Source organism: Triplophysa dalaica, chromosome 3 (assembly GCF_015846415.1).
Source record: "Triplophysa dalaica isolate WHDGS20190420 chromosome 3, ASM1584641v1, whole genome shotgun sequence".
NCBI lineage: Eukaryota > Metazoa > Chordata > Actinopteri > Cypriniformes > Nemacheilidae > Triplophysa > Triplophysa dalaica.
The window spans coordinates 24,772,579-24,790,817 of NC_079544.1; the positions used below are offsets into that span (position 1 = coordinate 24,772,579).

General features: G+C 38.2%; 1 protein-coding gene across 4 annotated transcripts in view; it reads left to right on the plus strand.

The window, feature by feature from the left end:
* The first annotated feature begins 842 nt into the window (after nucleotides 1-842).
* Nucleotides 843-18,239, plus strand: part of ncana (neurocan a) — an 81,888-nt gene continuing 64,491 nt past the window's right edge. The window contains exons 1-5 of one of the 4 annotated variants that reach the window (XM_056744109.1): nucleotides 843-982; nucleotides 1,118-1,154; nucleotides 1,615-1,705; nucleotides 1,853-1,920; nucleotides 7,803-8,083. The gene's annotated coding sequence lies outside the window, so the exon portion shown is untranslated. Of the gene's footprint in view, nucleotides 983-1,116; nucleotides 1,921-7,802; nucleotides 8,084-18,239 lie in introns of those variants that run through there. The other 3 variants (XM_056744108.1, XM_056744107.1, XM_056744110.1) reach the window with 3 other exon arrangements.

Consider the following 18,239-nt stretch of genomic DNA (forward strand, 5'->3'; position numbering starts at 1 on the left):
CATTTTTCGTTCTCGCAGACGTGTTTGCCTCTTGAGTAGATCGTGGATCTGCTTCTCCAATACTTCCAGTTCTGACTGCAGTCTGAAGAAAGATTCATCATCTGCACTCAAAGGTAACGTTAAACACATATCTGAATCATTAGCCATTAGTGGTGTCATAATGAGAACAGTGGGTTAAGCAGTAGAGGCAATATTCAGAAAAATAAAGGCTGGGAATGCTAACAGCCTGAGTGCTAATAGCGAATGGTCGTACAAAACAAACTTATCTGTGCGTTATATGACGATATTTGGTATGGGATACACTCAAGGATAGGTTTAACCCTCTGTGAGTTATCAATTTAGAACATAAATATTAATTAACTTCTCAATCCGCAGACTGTCGTCATAAACCACCATCAATTGACGAATGTTAGAATTCAAACCATGACGATAGGCTGTGATCAATGCTGCCTCATTCCATCCACTGGATGCCGCTAAGGTACGGAATCGTAAGGAGAATGTACTCACGGAAGATTTGCCTTGACGAAGATTGTATAGTTGATCATGAACTGACAGATCGGCAGCAGCTTGACCGAAAACTTATTTGAAATGTTGTATGAAGCCGGAAAGGGATTGGACGACTTCTGATTTTGAGTTCCACAGCGACTCTGCCCACTGAAGTGCTTGCCCAGAAAATAGTGAGATGATAAAAGCCACACGAGCTGAATCGTTACTGAATAACTGTTCTTGCATGGAGAAATACAAAGATACCTGAAGAAGAAACCCACTGCAGTCCTCCGTCTCACCGGAGAATGTCGCTGGTCGGGCCATGGGACACGCTGAGGCAGTGAACGAAGCAGCAGGCATTTGAGGAAGTGAAGCTGAAGAGGTGGGTTGATGAGAGGTGGTTGGATTAACCGGTGAATTCGCCGCGGATTCCGAAGGATTCTGCATGGTGGTCTGATCTTCTGATAGGTTTGGCAGAGACGAAGCAGACAGAATGGTAAGTTTAGATGTTTTAATTTGCAGAATGGATAGGTACAGCGAAACAAGCATTGATCAGTAAGATGAAATAACAGAGGATAACTTATCAGTAGTGTAACCAAGTCTCTCTCTCTCTCTCTCTCTCTCTCTGCAGTGCTGATGAGGTCCAGGTGATAGTGATTAGTAATCGGGTGAGAAAGAGCGTGTGAATGACTGAGTGGGCGGAGTGAGGGAATGAGTGGAGGGAGATGGTGATGGTATCCTGACAGTATTATTTTAATGGAATCGTTTAAAATTATTTATTAGTCATGATATATCGCTATGCAAAACTACGATATAGTAAAGCTGTGCCTGTGACGATATTTTATGGTATGACGTCTGTTTAATTATATTGGTTGAGCTGGCAAGACGTGCCTGCTTTAGCATTTATACTGTTTTTAATGTGTTCAGCAACAGGCCTATTTAATTGTTTTACTGACATTAAGAAGGTTCAGTTATACCTTGAATGTTGGCATTGATGTCATTGAATGTTTAATGTTGTGGAAATATATCTGTTTGAATTTCAGTACAATTTGTTAAAATATTTTTCATAATCTCCTGATACTATAATAATGGTATTGTTGATTGTATCTAATCGTGAGTTTTTGTCAGTAAAGTGTGTGAACACAATCTACTGCCGCAATAAACGGATGGAGTGATGTTGTGATCCTCAAGGTGTCGCTGTAACTCCACTGATGGACACGTAAGTTTAATGGCGTTCCTGAAGAACACGGGCAAGGTTTTCCAAAAAAATATGAGTTCATTCAAAACAGAGTTTATGAGGACAACAGATAAATTCTCCCATCGAAGACAAGACATGTAACAAGTGTTTTCCTTCCCCTCTCAACAGGTTTAATTTATCTTTGGCCAAACCCAGATACAATGGCAGCCGAAACACAGGACCAATCCAGACCCAAAGTAATTCATATACCAAGTCCCCAAACTCATAATACACTTCAAACAAGAACAAATAACATAATACATGTCAAAAGCAATACCACACAAAACCACGCACAAGAGAGTAGTCCACGTGCGGTAGACGTCAATGTCGTCTGGAGCATATTCTAATGGCCAGACAATGCGAGACTGGGAAGGGGCATAAACAAACAAATAAAGGAAAAAAAGAAACCACCTCGCTGGTCAGTCGAATACACCACAACCATAGCCCTCAGCTGGATTGGAAACATACGGCACCCACGTACAGGGACAGACCTTCGAAGGGAAAACCTAACCAAAACAAAAACACCTTCTGCAACACTGCCATCACCACTGAACCGATTTCCTCAAGCCACCCAACATTACCGTTGGTCTATAAGTCTGTGACGCACGTATCTGATCAGGGCACAAATGACAACGAGAGCACACCCACGCCCTTGCGATCCAAACAAAGGGACCGGACCTCATATTTTGGCGTCCTCTCAAATGCCCGCTTATAAACCCCCAACCATGTACTTAGCCACGACCTACACAAAAGAGGAGCTAGCTCACCGGCTACACAAGTACAAACAATGACTGTATTGTTTTTCAAAGTCATTCTTGCTTCCAGTGTACATGGGTGGGCGGCTGTAAGCTTCCGTGTTCATTTAATACTGATTGCTTCCGATTTTGTTTATTGGTTGTGATTTTCTTTCTTTCTTTCATTCTTTCTTTCTTTCTTTCATTTACGTATTGGGCCGTTAAGATGTTGGCTGGGGGTATAAATTCACAGATTGCTGCGCTGGAGATCTTCATATATGCTCACTCCACTTTTGACCATGAACCTGTGTGCTTCGTTACAAATAACCCTTCTTCAGTATTCTTAGACCGCACCTCGCCACATGCTGAATTGATGCATTATGTGCGTTTACACTGCAGTGTTAAGTATATCATTAGTGGTCACATATGTTGACAGAGTTCAGTTTTTACTTGAGTTCATTGGTTCATTAAAAAATATAATACAAACTCACTGTCCAAGGTAAACCTGTCAAAGATGAAATGTGTTTGCTTTTAAAACATTGTTTATGGTTTCAAAGAGAAGTGATGTGACCGTGAAGATTTAATTGATACAGTAGTTCATGTGATTTATCATCTGTGTTCATGGCCTTCAGATGAAGATTGTTTTTAGAAAACCTTTAGCAGAATTTATTTGACTTTTTAAAGGTCCGAGACAGGTTTTGGTCTCTCTCTGTGGGGTATTTCTGAAGTACTCTTGTAGTTTAAAGTGTGAGATCAGACGAAATGTGGGAGTGAAATAGTTGACTGTCAAGCTTTGACTTTTGTACTGTTTTTCCAACGAATACAAACACATGTTTTGTATCTTGGTTGTGTGATGGTGTGTCTATTGAGGTTTTTTTTTCAGGTATATTTATCTGATCTGTATGATTAATTTACAGATTTTTGAGGTCAGAAGAATGATTTCAGGTCAATTAGCAGTATTTACAGGTGATTTGTAAAGCTTTCATAATTTAAATGTTGCTGTTTTATAAGACTTATGATTTAATTTGTTGATTAATAAAATGTGCAGATTATATAGACTCTGAAGGAGAAGGTCGAGTCGTATCTAGAAATCAGAATAATGCCCTAGCAACCACCCAGAAACCATAGCAACTGCATAGCAACACACTAAACATCACTGGCAGCAGTCCAGCATCAGGGCTGTGTTTTAGCTCAATATTAATTTCAATATCCATGACTTATTTTTGGTTAAGCTCTCTTAATGAGGAATATGACACGTTATATTTTTTCTACGTGAGTAGAATTCTGGACGGCTACATGCTGTTGCTGTTGTGTAGACGTGACTTTTACGTCAGCCGTGTGTTTTCTCTTCATATGTGTGAAGTGTTTGTTTCTGTTCTGAACACACTCAGAATCTGAGCTTTAGTCTGACTCTATTGTTTCCGCGAATGTTTGCTCTCATGTGAGAGACTGAAATGCTGTGCTGAATCAAACGTGTTTGTTAATATCTGAAAAGGATTCAATATGAATGTTTTTCAAATGCAAATGAGACCTTTATGAATGTAGACCATGGCTGGCAAATAAGAGTTTAAGAAAAATATATTGTAATGTTATCTGTGGTATTTCAAACCATTTTCAGGATCTTGGTCATTTTGTGATTCCAAAAATGTTGCATAATGTCAAATGCATCTGACTGTGCCCGCTACAGAAATCTGCCAAACTGCATTTTAATCAGGATCTGGCCCCAATAACAAATGCCTAATGGTAATGAGATTTTAATTTGGCCAAAATCGAATCTCTCAGGCTGTTTCAAAAGACAAAAAGCAGGAAAAAACGCTCCATAGCATCTGGGTGCCAAATGAAAGAAGAGAGTTTTTATGTTCGCTTGTTGCTCTTGCTGACCCAGAACACCCCTAACAACAACTTGGCAACGTCCTGGCAACCACTTGCAGCACTCGGCTTGTGTGTGTTTTGGGGAAAGATAAGTCCAGTTATCCACCCGCCTAAGAAAGGGAAAAACCCCTCACATGCTTTAAAGAGATGATGAAGTGTTTATTATTCTGATCACAAGCGGTTCTGATCTCTCTCTCTCTCTGTCTGTCACATGACCTCTCTTCATCCATGTGGTTATTATTATCATAGTCATCATAGTTACATATAGTAGACATCAGAAGCATCAGAAATGTAGCCCAGACATCAGAACAGAGATAATACAGCCGGCGCTGACTGCATTTCTGCTAGAAAACACAAAATGTGTTTTATACAGCACATTAACCCATCAGTCCGATTGTGGAAACGTGGTTATGTGTGTCTGATATCTGTTCTTTCTGAAAACTTCAAATGTAGTTTAAGTCATTGATATTGGCAAAATGTACAGGGCTGACACCCAACCCCAAGAAAATGTGTTTTTAAACCAGACAAAAAAATTCACATTCATTGACATGACTAACTGATTGCTCACGTTATTGTAGCTTCTGTGTTGATTTGCACAATAATGCTAAATGGCGCTCAATGTTTGAACAATAAATGACAGTTAAAAGCTCTTTTGAGAGCAACAGATCATGTCATTGCATATGTGACAGATTTATTTTTCCTGTACACAGGGGAATCCTTTTTTTAGTTGCTCACAAAATATTACAATGCTTACTGAAATGTTGAATCTTACTTTTAGATTTTCAGGAAAAGTTTAATGTAATAATTTTTACTGAAAACACGACAAGACACTGGTTAATGGTGCTGTGCACAATGAGAAAAAGCTTCATGAGAATAAAATGGTGTTGATGTCATATAGTGTAGTCACAAAATATCATTCTATGTAAAGTAAACTATAGCTTTTCTCCATATCTGAATGTGCCCTTTTGTAGACATTTTTTTTTTGAAACAGTTCAACCTAAAACGAAAAAAAGTGGTTTTCTTTTCCAAATTTGAATTGGTTTAAAATGTCTACATTTTTATAGATGAGTGTTTCCTGGTTTGCAAAAGAAAGTCGTCATGAGGTTGTGTTTTTAGAAATTAGCTTTGCAGACAGATTTGTCTTGGTGTATGAGATATTTTCATGCAAGTTCATTTTCACCAGCTTTGAAATGCTTCAATGACCTCAGTGATGTTTTCCAACGTGACACAAAAGCTATTCTTCTAGCATTCTAGCTAAACTTTCCAACCACAAACCCCCAAACCAGAGACGTCAAGACGTGGATTCTTCATATGATACCATTATTTTGTCTGAATGCTAGAGTTTTTCAGTTATTATGTAATATAGAGCAGAGATGTACACAGCACAGGATAAAGAGGAAAGTTGTACAAGATGAGCTTTTGCAATGCAAAGAGTTTGCAAACTTATTTTGCTCAGCAATGTAAAGATGATCCGTTATATCGCTTATATATTACTTTCTTCTTTTTTATATCTAAAAACACTCATTGCAAGCCTCCTCTTCCCATACAGTGTCATAAGACTGTAAATTACTCTTCCAACTCCGGTGTCCCAAAAGCTCACCGGCGCCATCTTCTGAAGCTACAGACTTCTTTAAAGAGACAGAAACTTCTGTCAACATTCATTCACTCTGGTGTGTTTGTAAATCTGTACGTGAGCCTTTTTTCAGTAAAACACAAAAGAAGATATTTTGAGAAATATCTCTGTAGTTTTGTGCTCATACAATGGAATTATCAACATTCTTCAAGATCATTTGAGTTTCATACAGATTTGAAATGCACCTCTCAAACATCTTTACAACCCTTTGGTAGTGATTTTTTTTTTATTGATCCTCGTATAGCAACCTGAGCACACACAGGCTGTATACTTAATTAGTGCACAGATGCGTTGGTGCTCCGGTCGAGGGCTGTTGTCATGGGAACCCTCCGCCTCAGTGAGAATGTTGGGTTTTAACATAACGCTGTCAGGAGCCTCACAGGCTTTGAACACATTTTTACCGTTGGCTCTCTGGCGGGCCAATTAACACAATGAACACCAGAAGCTTTTCTAAGAGTTTGTCTGTTCGCCCAGAGAAAAAAAAACATCGCTTCCAAAGAGCAACTTTTTCACGGTTCTGTTTGCTGGTGTTTCACACAACCCGAAAACCCCACACAATCATGCAATGAAAGTGCTATAACACAACGTTTAGATTCTCAAGAACGCAAGATTTTTTTGAGTGAACCACAAAATGTTATTTGTTAGACCTTTAAATTATCTGTATGGAAGCTTTTTTTTAACAAATGCTCTTGTGTCAAGTGATTTGAACAAAAGTCTCATATTCCGCATCAATGCAAAATGTGTGTGTGCGTGCTGGCATGCACGTGCGTGTTTGTGTTTGGTTACAGGGCTTGAGTCAGCATTTATCTCTACAGCACAAAGACTCAGATATAAGCAGAGTCAGAGAATTTAAAGTTTCTCATTCTAAGGCCAAACATTTGTCAGTGCAGATAATATTTTATATCGCTGTTCTGAATTCTCTTCTGACACATAGGCTACTGATCGTATCTGCAGGTGTATAATACTGTATGTGTAAAAATAATCTCTAGAAGATGGTGAAGACCATAAAAAAAAAAAAAAAAATGATTCACTCATATTGCAGTGTAAATATGTAGCCGTAGAAATTATCTCTAAAGGAATAAAGCGTTGAACGGGCTCTTTCAGCTGAACCTTTCAATGAAGTATTCTGTGTGTGTATTGATTTATTGTCTTTGCCTTGATTTACATTCTTGTTGTGTTTCTGCTGTCTGAGTGTTTGTTTTGTGTCTTTCAGTTGTTGTGTGTGAGATCGCGTGCTTGATTCTGTTGTTGTTGTGTGTGTGTGTGGGGGGGGGATTGTGTGTGTGTGTGTGTGTGTGTCTATATGTGTGGGTGGGGGGGATTGAGTGTGTGTGTTTCTGTTGTGGTTTGTTGCAGAACAGTGGTGTTAGTTTCTGTTGTCTTGTGAGTGAATGTATTTTTCTGTTGTCCTATAAATAAGTGTGCAGATCGGTGTTTTTTCTTGTGTGTATTTGTCTTTGTGTTTTCTGTTGTGAGGGGAGGGAATCTTTTGTGTTCTGTGTGTGTGAGCAACAACCCTGACTGTAAATAAAGAGTCAATTTCTCTTGTTGTGTTTTATGTGGCTAATGTTCTTTTGTCCTGTGAGGACAAGAATAATAAAACACAACCAATATAACACTAATGACCTTCAGTTTTACAGTGTAAAATGTATGGGGATGAAATGCATAAATTCATAATTTAACTATTCTATAATGCAGTGGGATTATAACTTCTACGAGTGCTTCATATAAAGCCTTTTGCAACTCTCTCTCCCGGGTTGGTGAGGGGAGGGGGCGGTCTCTCTCTCTCTCTCTCTCTCTCTCTCCCTCCTCCAGCATCTTTTGTCTCTGATCTCTCCAGAAAACGGAGGTGCAGCTGTACACAGTCGGCATCGATCTGCTCGTCTCGCTCTCTCTTGTGCCGGTGTTTATCCTGCAGTGTGTGGAGTCTGATTTTATTCTTCACATTCCAGTTAAATGTGGAGGTAAATTGATTTGACTGACGGTCCAGCAGAGACTTATCGAACCGGCTTTCTCTGCAGCAGAGGAACCGGAGCTCCTTTTCATCTCATCTGATCTTCTATGATCTCAACAGATCTCAGTCTGGCTGTACTGATACTGTGACAACTTTAAGAACTCCAGGTAAGAGAAAATCCTCTCACTGCTGCATGATTCTTTAAAGCTGCTTGATGTATAGATAACATAGAATCTTGTGATCTGTTGGTGTTGTGTGGGTATAAAGTATCTGATTTCTATCAAATCCTTTGTGATATAAACACGATTTAACCCTCCAGATGTCTGTAATCTCACTGATATAAAGCTGGCTTTTGAGAGCAGGTTTATATTATCTGCTAGTATAAGTGGCTTTGTTATTTGGCACAAAGGGAAAATTATTTTCTTACCTAGTGTTTTTGTCTTGTTTTGTAATACAAATATCTAAAAATTCTTAAATAAAGGTCCATTTTCTTCAGAATTAAAATGATTTCAGGTCTCTGCCAATGGGGTAATAAAACTTTTTTTTAAGGAAACATACATTTACTATCTTCTATCTTTAATTTAATCTTTACTATCTTGGTTCACTGTTTGAGGTCACTTTTCTTGTCAAGTAAATGTATCTTGATTTGAGAATTTTAAGAACTTTGTACACCGAAACAGTTGACCCCATTTGAATATTTTATTATATGCATGTAGCCTGGGGTAATTTATTTTTCAAAATTTCCTCCAAAATACATTTGATTGAGAAGCAAATATATTTTTTAAACAGGCAAAAATATGTGCTAATGTTGTAAAAGAATTAGCTTTCTCTTTAATTAAGTTTATTCCCCCCTGATTGATTGACATGTTTTCTTGCTTTATATTATGTTTATTGATTTAGCATATGTCTATCCAACGCGACTTACAAAGGAGAGTTCTAAGAATAAACTTGCTTAAATTTTTGAATATGTTTGTATAAAAAGTCAATTCGCTCCGAACGTATGTTGATTTGGGGACGTTTAGTTATGTTCTTGCAAAAATACCAAGTTATGTTTCGTTGGGTTTTACACCAAACTGCAACAGATCAATGGCAAAAATGTTTTCTTGGAGTATTTTTCTTTCTAGATATCAAACTAAGTTTATTTCTGAAGTTGGTTTCAGTCTTGAACAGATGTTGAAAACAGTGAGGTCTCTTTATGAAAGCAGATGTTATATTTGTGTCTATGATTGTTATTGAGTTATTGGGGGGAGAGGTGTATGACAAGAACTTGTCCCCTGTGTCTTCTGTACTGAAGTCGATCAAAAGCTCCTCGGCAGCTGCAGGCATTTATTATTCATCTCAACACCTCTCCACGCACCCGTCGGCCATGTGGATCCTCTCCAGCCCGCTACGACACACTGACCGCATTGATATGACATCATCATATCGGGCCACTTAAACAGCACCCAGCTTCTCAAGCATCATCTCCTCTGTGATGTTTAATATATTGGCATTTTCCAGTTTGCATTTAAACACGGTCTGAAATGAAACTGAAATGGGTTGGAGTGATAGTATTCGCATTGTCTGGTGGTCCGGATGATGATGAAATGGTGTTTTTGGGGTCAAGGGAGCGAAGGGTGAACGGGTCAGGGCGACCTAGGAGAATTGAATGCTCAAGGTCAGGTCATAGGAATCAATATGATCGATTTAATGGGTCTTTGTTCTTCAGTGGTTGACTTGCTTACCCTTTATTCTAAAAATCCCCTCAGGTTGTTTCAAACCTGTAAACATTTCTTTGTTCCAATGAACACAGAAAGATATTTGGAAGAATGTTTGCCATTTTCAGTTCTTGGACATCATCCACTACCATATATGGAAAACAATATTGTATCTTTTTGTTCTGTTGAACACAAGAATTTAGGAAAACAAAGAGTATTCGGCAGCTTTAACTACCATGTAGTTCTTCCTACTATGGTAGTCCATGATAATGAAAATTACTAACATTCTTCCAAATATCTTTCTTTGAGTTCATCGGAACAAAGTCATTTATATGGGAATGAAATTACATGAGCGTGAGTAAATGATAACAGAATTTTTATGACTTTAGGGTAGTGTTAAAAGAATGTTAAAGTAACCCTTCAGCCAAAAATGGTTCTTCTATGCCATCATGTCATTTATTTAATTTAATTTTGTCTGTTTAGTGATCAATTTACAACAAGGGAACTGTTGGCTAATCTCATGTTTTACTGTCCTTGTGATGACGTTTTTTCAGTTTGTATTTGTGCAAATCTCACAAAAATGCCATATTTAACATGCATCATATTTTTTCCTGTTGGGTTTATGACCTAATGACGCATTTCTCTTCACTCTCCATTTAGATGCTGTTATCTTATCTTCAGTGCCTAATATTGTTTTTGTTTCTAAACGCATGCATGTCAGATCAAAAAGAGTCGATGTGACTTTAGACGCTTGATATATGAGCACTGACGTCTGGTTTGCTCGGGTCCTTCATCCTCATGCTGTGATGTTTCCGGGTTGTTCTTCAGATGAATGAGGGCTGAGGTATTCATTTTTCGTACTGAAGATTTTCTGCAGTGATGCACAGATGAATAGAGAAAACAAACACACACACACACACACTACCTTCATCATTGCTATTTTGAATCATATTCAACCCAGTTTAAGATGGCTTTGTTCAACATAGTTGAGCTGTTCGTTTTTTTGATGATTTGAATCTGATTGTTGGTTAAACAAGTGTAATCAACACCTTCCTTTTTACATTTACATTTAGGCATTTGGCTGACGCTTTTATCCAAAGCGACTTGCATTGCTTTTATCCTATACATTTTACATAGGTATTTGCAATCCCCTGGGATCGAACCCACAACCTTGTGTTGTTAACGCAATGCTCTTACCACTGAGCTACAGAAAAAGTTTCTATTTTATCTTCTGTGCTCTTCTGTACTGTATTTGTAGATAACAGAATATCATAGAGAGTTGCTGGGTTCTTTTGACTTTGACCAGTATAAGCAGCCGTTGAAAACACCATAGCAACCATCGATAACAACCTAGCAACTGCATAGCAACACATCAGCCAACCCTGACAACCTCCAGCATTGTGATGGCGAGTCTTCTTCAGGAAATCTTTGCCTGTCTGTCAGATTGTATGTATACACAGTACACACTGGCGAGAATGAGACACGCTGTCAGATCAAAGATCTTCTGACGTTCGCATGTTCAATGAGTTGTGTCTGGTTGAGCGTAAGTTCACATGAAGGTTTCTAGTCTCCCTTTATTTTATTTATATAGCACGTTTACAACAGCCACAAGGCTGACCAAAGTGCTTTACAATAAATGACAGCATCATAAAAGTGTTAAAGGAGAATGTTGAGGTCAGAGAAACACTTTTACATTTATTAATTTGGCTTTCCTGTAGCTCAGTGGTAAGAGCATTGCGTTTAACAATGCAAGATTTCGGGTTCGATCCCAGGAGATTGCAAATACCTATGTAAAATGAATAGGAGAAAACAATGTAAGTCGCTTTGGATAAAAGCGTCTGCTAAATGTAAATGTAAATGTTTTATCCAAAGCGACTTATAAGTAGGATAGCACATTAACATTTTGTCAACATGCTAAACCGTACTGTTAGTTTACAAGGCCTTGTTACTAGGAGGTAGCTGGAGTAAGCAAGGTAGCGAATGAACAACAAGATTTAATTTTGAGACACAAGACATATACAGTTATTGGTTAGTCAAATAAATGCGGAACGGGTATGTTTTGAGCTGTTTTTTGATGGTTGTGAAGGATAATGCAGTACGGTTGGAGGCTGGCTGTTCATTCCACCAGCGAACCGAATGATTGCAAGCAATTTGATGCCTCGCTGTGATGGAACTCACTTTCAGAGCGAAGATGAAGGGAGGGGATATAGACCTCGAGCAGTGAGTTAAGGTGGGCAAATTTGCCGTTATCTTTCTGAAAGCCAGTGTCAGCGATTTAAACTAAGCAGCCAGTGAAGTGAAATCAGGAGGAATTTTACATGGGTTCTTGTAGGCTGATTAAAAACTAGACGTGCAGCTGCATTCTGGATAATTTTCAAAGGTTTGACTACATAACCAGGAGTACTGTTTTGGAGAGGTTGAGTTGTAGGTGATTCTCTTTCATCGAGGAAGAGATGCCCAGAACGCAGGCACAGACACAAGCAGAGATGGTGGGGTCATCTAGCTGAAAATAGAAATAAAGCTGTGTAATAGATACAACAGCTGGGTGGCACTTGGTTTTATTGAAGGAGTTGATTTAATGGTGGAAAGTGTCTTTATATGATTTATATGACTGGAAAGTGGTTTTAGAGGTTCAGTTATTTAATTTTGATGACAGATTATTCCTGTTGAATAACTGTTGCATTGTGCAAATCAGTCCAGGGATGTTGAAAAATTTGGTTATTTTTTATTTATGTTGAGTTTGAAAGTACTTGAGATCTTCAATGTAAAATAAATGTGTGTGCATGCGTGTATGCCTGAGAGAGAGAGAGATGCTGTAAATGAGTTTAGGGACTAGAGATCATTCTTGTGCTCTGGGATCAATTGTCTTAATTTTGGTCTTTATATGATGCAGTGTGAGGATTCGCCAGTGGGTTTTGATCTAGATATGTCATGTAATTAGATCAATGGACATTTTGCTACTTTACAGAAAGATTAAGGCAGATTTTCACATAGACCACTTTGCAAGGTACAAACACCAGTCCAGCAGCACTACATGTAAAAAAAAATTAAATCCTACATATGAAACAAATCTTAGCGATATTCGTTAAACATTTCGATTTGGTTGTTAATGTTTAGTCAGTTGTCTTTTGGTCAATCAAATGTGCAGTGTTAAAACACTGAAAAAGAAAGTTCTTCTGGACCAATGTTGGACCAGTTTTGTTTACATCTTCCCAAATAGGTCTATAATTTAAAATTATCACATGTTTATTGTGGTAAGTAATTACTGTCTGACTTTCAGATTCTAGATAATCCAATGATATGCCTTCTAATTGTATGTGAAGCAGTGTGAAGTGATAAATGTTTTATACAGTAGTCGGGTACATTGTTGTCACATGACCTTACTATAGATGTTTAATAGTAATATTAACTCAGATTAATATTTTATTGTATATTAGTTGTATTAAATAAAATTAAAACAACTCAACAGTAATTGATTACTGCAGAGGTCTACCGAAAGTTATGTTTGAATCACAAAATGAGTGGAAGTAGAACCCAGATGCAGGCAGCAGTGGTGAAGGGGTTAAAAATAATTTTATTAGACATGAAAAACACCAAACAAAACCCACGAGGGGGTAAAAAAAGACACGATTGAAATAAGAACAGGATGAAACGAGACTAGACTGATTTGCAATGGACTGAAATAAACAACACTTAAAATAAGCTAGACTAAACACTTACAACACTGGACAACATCATGGACGACAGGAACAGGAAAAAAAAAAATTTAGACAGGGAAAGGTAATCCAAACAGGAGAGTACCAGGAACACGAGCAGGTAACGCAACAAGGTAGCTAATATGCTAACAAGCACAAAGGTACATGTAAATACAATGCACAGAAAGACCAAGTCACGAGTAGGTACAATGTACGCGCACACACTGGAAACATGTACAACAACCGAACACAGGACAAAGAAACATGAGGACTCTTAAAGTGGTCATAATCAGCGGGGACAGGTGCAGGGTATGTACTAATTAACAATCAGTAACGAGACCAAAGGGCGGGAAACACAGACGAGATTCAGAGAGAGAGTATGGTAACCAAAGAGGCCCAAAAAACACCCTCTCTACAGCAGGGATGTTCAATGTCGGTCCTGGAGGACCACATTCCTGCAGAGTTTAGCTCCAACTTGGCCTACAGGAACAAGGGATTACATCCTCGTCTGCCCCGAGACCAAGAAATATATGTCAAAATAAGGCAGAACTACGACAGTTAGGGTCACGTAATGTTTGTTTATGTTGTTGCCGCTATGACCGTCTGCGGCATCTAGTTTACAGTTATTTAGCATTTATCAATTGCTCTAAAATCTGATTTGAAAAATTAAAAAAACGCTAAATAAAAGACACTATTCCATTATAATTTCCATCCATCCATCCATTTTCTACCGCTTATCCGGGGCCGAGTCGCGGGGGCAGCAGTCTAAGCAGGGATGCCCAGACTTCCCTCTCCCTAGACACTTCCTCCAGCTTTTCCGGGGGGACACCGAGGCGTTCCCAGGCCAGCCGGGAGACATAGTCCCTCCAGCATGTCCTAGGTCTTCCCCGGGGTCTCCTCCCGGTGGGACATGCCCGGAACACCTTCCCGGGAAGACGTCCAGGGGGCATCCGAAAAAGATGCCCGAGCCACCTCAGCTGACCCCTCTCGATGTGGAGGAGCAGCGGATCTACTCTGAGCTCCTCCCGAGTGACCGAGCTTTTCACCCTATCTCTAATGGATCGCCCATCTACCCTGCGAAGAAGCTCATTTCGGCCGCCTGTATCTGGGATCTTGTCCTTTCGGTCATGAACCACAGCTCATGACCATAGGTGAGAGTAGGAACTTAGATTGACCGTTAAATCATTATAATTTAACCATTTTAATTTTTCTAGATGAGTTGTGTTCATTCCAGTCCAGTGTCTGTTGAATTTCAACAAAATCAAACCTCAGGAGTAACAAAAAAACATCCAACAGCAATATGAATGACTGTAGTAGTATTTGAAGTCTGAAAAAACACAGAGCATCTTTTTTTGTTATTGTCACCTGTTTCTCCAGTTATAATTTTCCACAAATAAGTGCAAATAGAAACAGTGTTTTTATTTGGAATTTTTTAAGAAACATTGTTAGTAAGTTCACAGAATTAAAGATTTTTTTTAATTTTATGTAAACACTTATACTGTACCTAATACTGTACCTAATTACCTAATACACTACCTATACCGTAAATTGTACATTTTAAAATATACTGTACCTCATTCTGTACCTAATTACCTAATACAATACCTACACTGTAAATTGTCTCTGAAGTGGTCTTTCAATTTTTTCAGTGGCAGTATATATGAAGAGTTTATTTCCAAAAAGAGAAATTTTAAAATGTGTGTATATCAAAACAAACCAACAGTAGTGTGAGTGATATCAAAGGTATGCACAGAAAGAAAACACGATTTGTTGTTAAATGAGTTACCTCTTTATTGAAATAAATTCTTTATATGTTCTCTAGAGGGTATAGCGCAGTAATAGTTATGAGAAGTATGATGAGAGGCAGTGAGTGTACTTCAGCACTGGACAGCTCCCACATGTCATCTATTCAACAAAACAGAATAAATCACTTGCTCTCTCACAAGCTCACTCACTCACAAAATAAAAATATAAAAGATGCAAAATGATTCATTGAATTATTCACTATAATCATTCCTTACTTTCAGCGTAAAACATCTGTAAGAATATACAGCTCCTCAACCTTCTCCATGACATTCAACAATTCAAGTCCTCAGTTTTTGAATGACTTCCTCAAATGTTTAACACGTTTAAATAGAAAGAGATCCTGTTATGTCTCACTAGCATGTCTCTAGGTCTTTCCCAACCCCCCTCTGTCAGAAAACCCCTCACACAAAGGCATTTCTCTCATTCTGCATGTCTGCTTCATTCCGCTCATCTGACACGCAGACATATGCTGGTATGAAGCTCATTTATGCATGCTTTGACTGAAAGAACGCACCTGTATTTACAGTCTTATCTTCTCCAAAGCCAAATTCAGCGCCACAATGTAATAAATAAATATTGTTTTCAAAAAATGAGTTAAATGATTAAATGAATTCTGTATATGACTATAACGTTGTGGATGTTAAACAGACATTCACCTCAGCGGATGAGAATCGCATCCACATGCTAAAGACAATGGAGAATGTTTTCATGGTTAGTTTAGGTCTCCTGGTATTCCAGAGTAACCATGGCAACCAGACGGCCCGCTAACGCTTGATTTTCCAGCCGGTCCACAGTCAGAGGTTCAGCACCTGAGCTCGCTGTCATCAGTCACCGGCTGTAATAAAAACACACGCTGACATACATCAACAGAGTGTTAGTGAAGAGAGTGATGATATTCATAACTTCAGCTATCTCACTGTCAATCTATCTGTTTCTACTTGGAATAATCCCTCACTCCCGGCACATAGACACTTTAGCTTCGTTATTTCACATGCTGTAGAGGCCATTCTTGTTCTGTAGGTTTTTTTTGTGAGCCGTGAAAGAGTTTTGGGCAGTGCCTGGAAAACTTTAATGTGTTTGTTTCTCGGTAAAGTTCTCTGTTAGGTTGGCCAGCCATAATCAAAAATTATGTAGGGATGTCAATCAATGTTTATCATATATAAGAGCAATTCTTGATGAACCGTCTTGAATACTCTATTGAGAAGTGTGTGTGATGTCATTATAGAGCAGCAAAATGCTCATTTACTGCTCATTAACTGCACTCAGATGTGCAGATGAACTCGATTGACACAAATAGACAGACATAAGCTCAAAAAGAAACTCTTTATACTTTAAAACATTAAAAAACTTTTTTTAGCTGCTAACATGAACTGTGAAATGATGATGGTGATGAGGATCTCGTCTCTGAGTTTGTGCTGTGGCTGTTTTGATGGAGATCAGGGTGTTGTACCCAAGAAGCAATTTCTCTGATTTAATCATAAAATGCCAGGAGGAATTAAAACTCGTTTTTTTTCTCAAGAGACGTGAATTCATCTCAGATGTTAGTCATGCAAAGAGCTTTTGGTATTTTTATTCCACTCACACTGATTCTGGCTGTTGAGAAATGAGCTGGTTTGATCACAGTCTGAGAGCAATGTTGTGTGCTTGAAACAACAGGTCTTGAGCATGTGTCATCCTTTTGAATAAAGTAAGCAAGCAACATGCAGTGCATTCTTTATCCATCATTCTAAATATATACAAATTTAATTGTACATCTTTAAGTTTGTCAAGAAAAAAAAAAGTTATTTTAATGGTCCACATGCGCATGAACATAACCTAGGACCCTGGGAATCCCTTGACGCAGTGACGAAACTTATGAATGAATTAAATATTGTGATAAAACAACAGAGAACAAAAAAAGGCCAACAAACTTAGCCTTTAAATGCAAAGTACGTTTTTTACGGCAAGAATTTGACATGAATTCAATCTGGACGTATTTAGACGTCATTGCTCCACCACCTGTGCGATTTCATTAACTAGATTGCTGAACCAACAAGTTGAAACAGTCGACTGGTAACTGCATCGTCCATTTCCCCAACAGTGTATCGTACTACTAACCAGCGATATATGTTGTTGTTCGGGAAACGTACACCTGGTTGATACATAGAAAAAAATATGTTTATAAAATATCGACTAATTATATGGATTTTAAAGATAGGACTTTATGAAAGTAAACCAGAATATGAACAAATATTTTTATATTCATCTTAACAACATAAGCCGACGTTACCGCTCATGCGCACTTTTGTGACCCCACCTTAACTTCCGGTACACGTTCACAAACAATAGAGTGCCTGTACTTTTTTTCTGATAGCGAAAGCAACCGAGAAGAAGCTTTACTTGGCTTATCTTAACTGTCCAATATTTTGAATTTAGACTGTGATACCAAGCTCAACGGCTAGATATCAATGTGCCATACGGGTTCTTTTAATTTGTCCAAACTACAAACAAATTGTTTATTTAATTTAACTAACATACAACAAAATGTATTAAATTGTTTATTTAATACAATTATTATACACTAAAATAATAATACAAATGAATACTAACATAAATAAAATAAAATATAAATAGTTATATTATTTGAAACTAGCCAAACAAAAACAGGAATTTAACTGGGGGTCAAGTATGTAGGTGTCCAATGAAACAGTCTATAAAACTGGTGCACGTTCAGGCTAAAACCAGTGCGCAACATTTTGCTACGGTTTCCTGACGGTAGTGTGCAACAGGGTTTGGGATACGTTTTCTCTTGTTTGGTGGGTTTATCAAGAATGTCAGCCCAACCAGCACCAACATGTACTGAATATTACACCCACGGTATTTAACAGACAGCTCGCACAACGGGTCCAAGTAAAGTCGTTTACAAATGTTTCCACTGCTGCTCCGTATACGCAACAATTGAAGATATTAGACCTTCAATAGAAACCTACCCACACCTAATGAGTGATAAAAAAGAACAAATGAAGATCGAAGAATACGTGTTCCTTTGTTTAAAAGCAGAGACTGTTCTTTCTTGGACATATTGTTTGTCCATATATTCTTTACAGAAAATGTACTGTGAGCCATTAAAGTTTGGTGAAAATTAA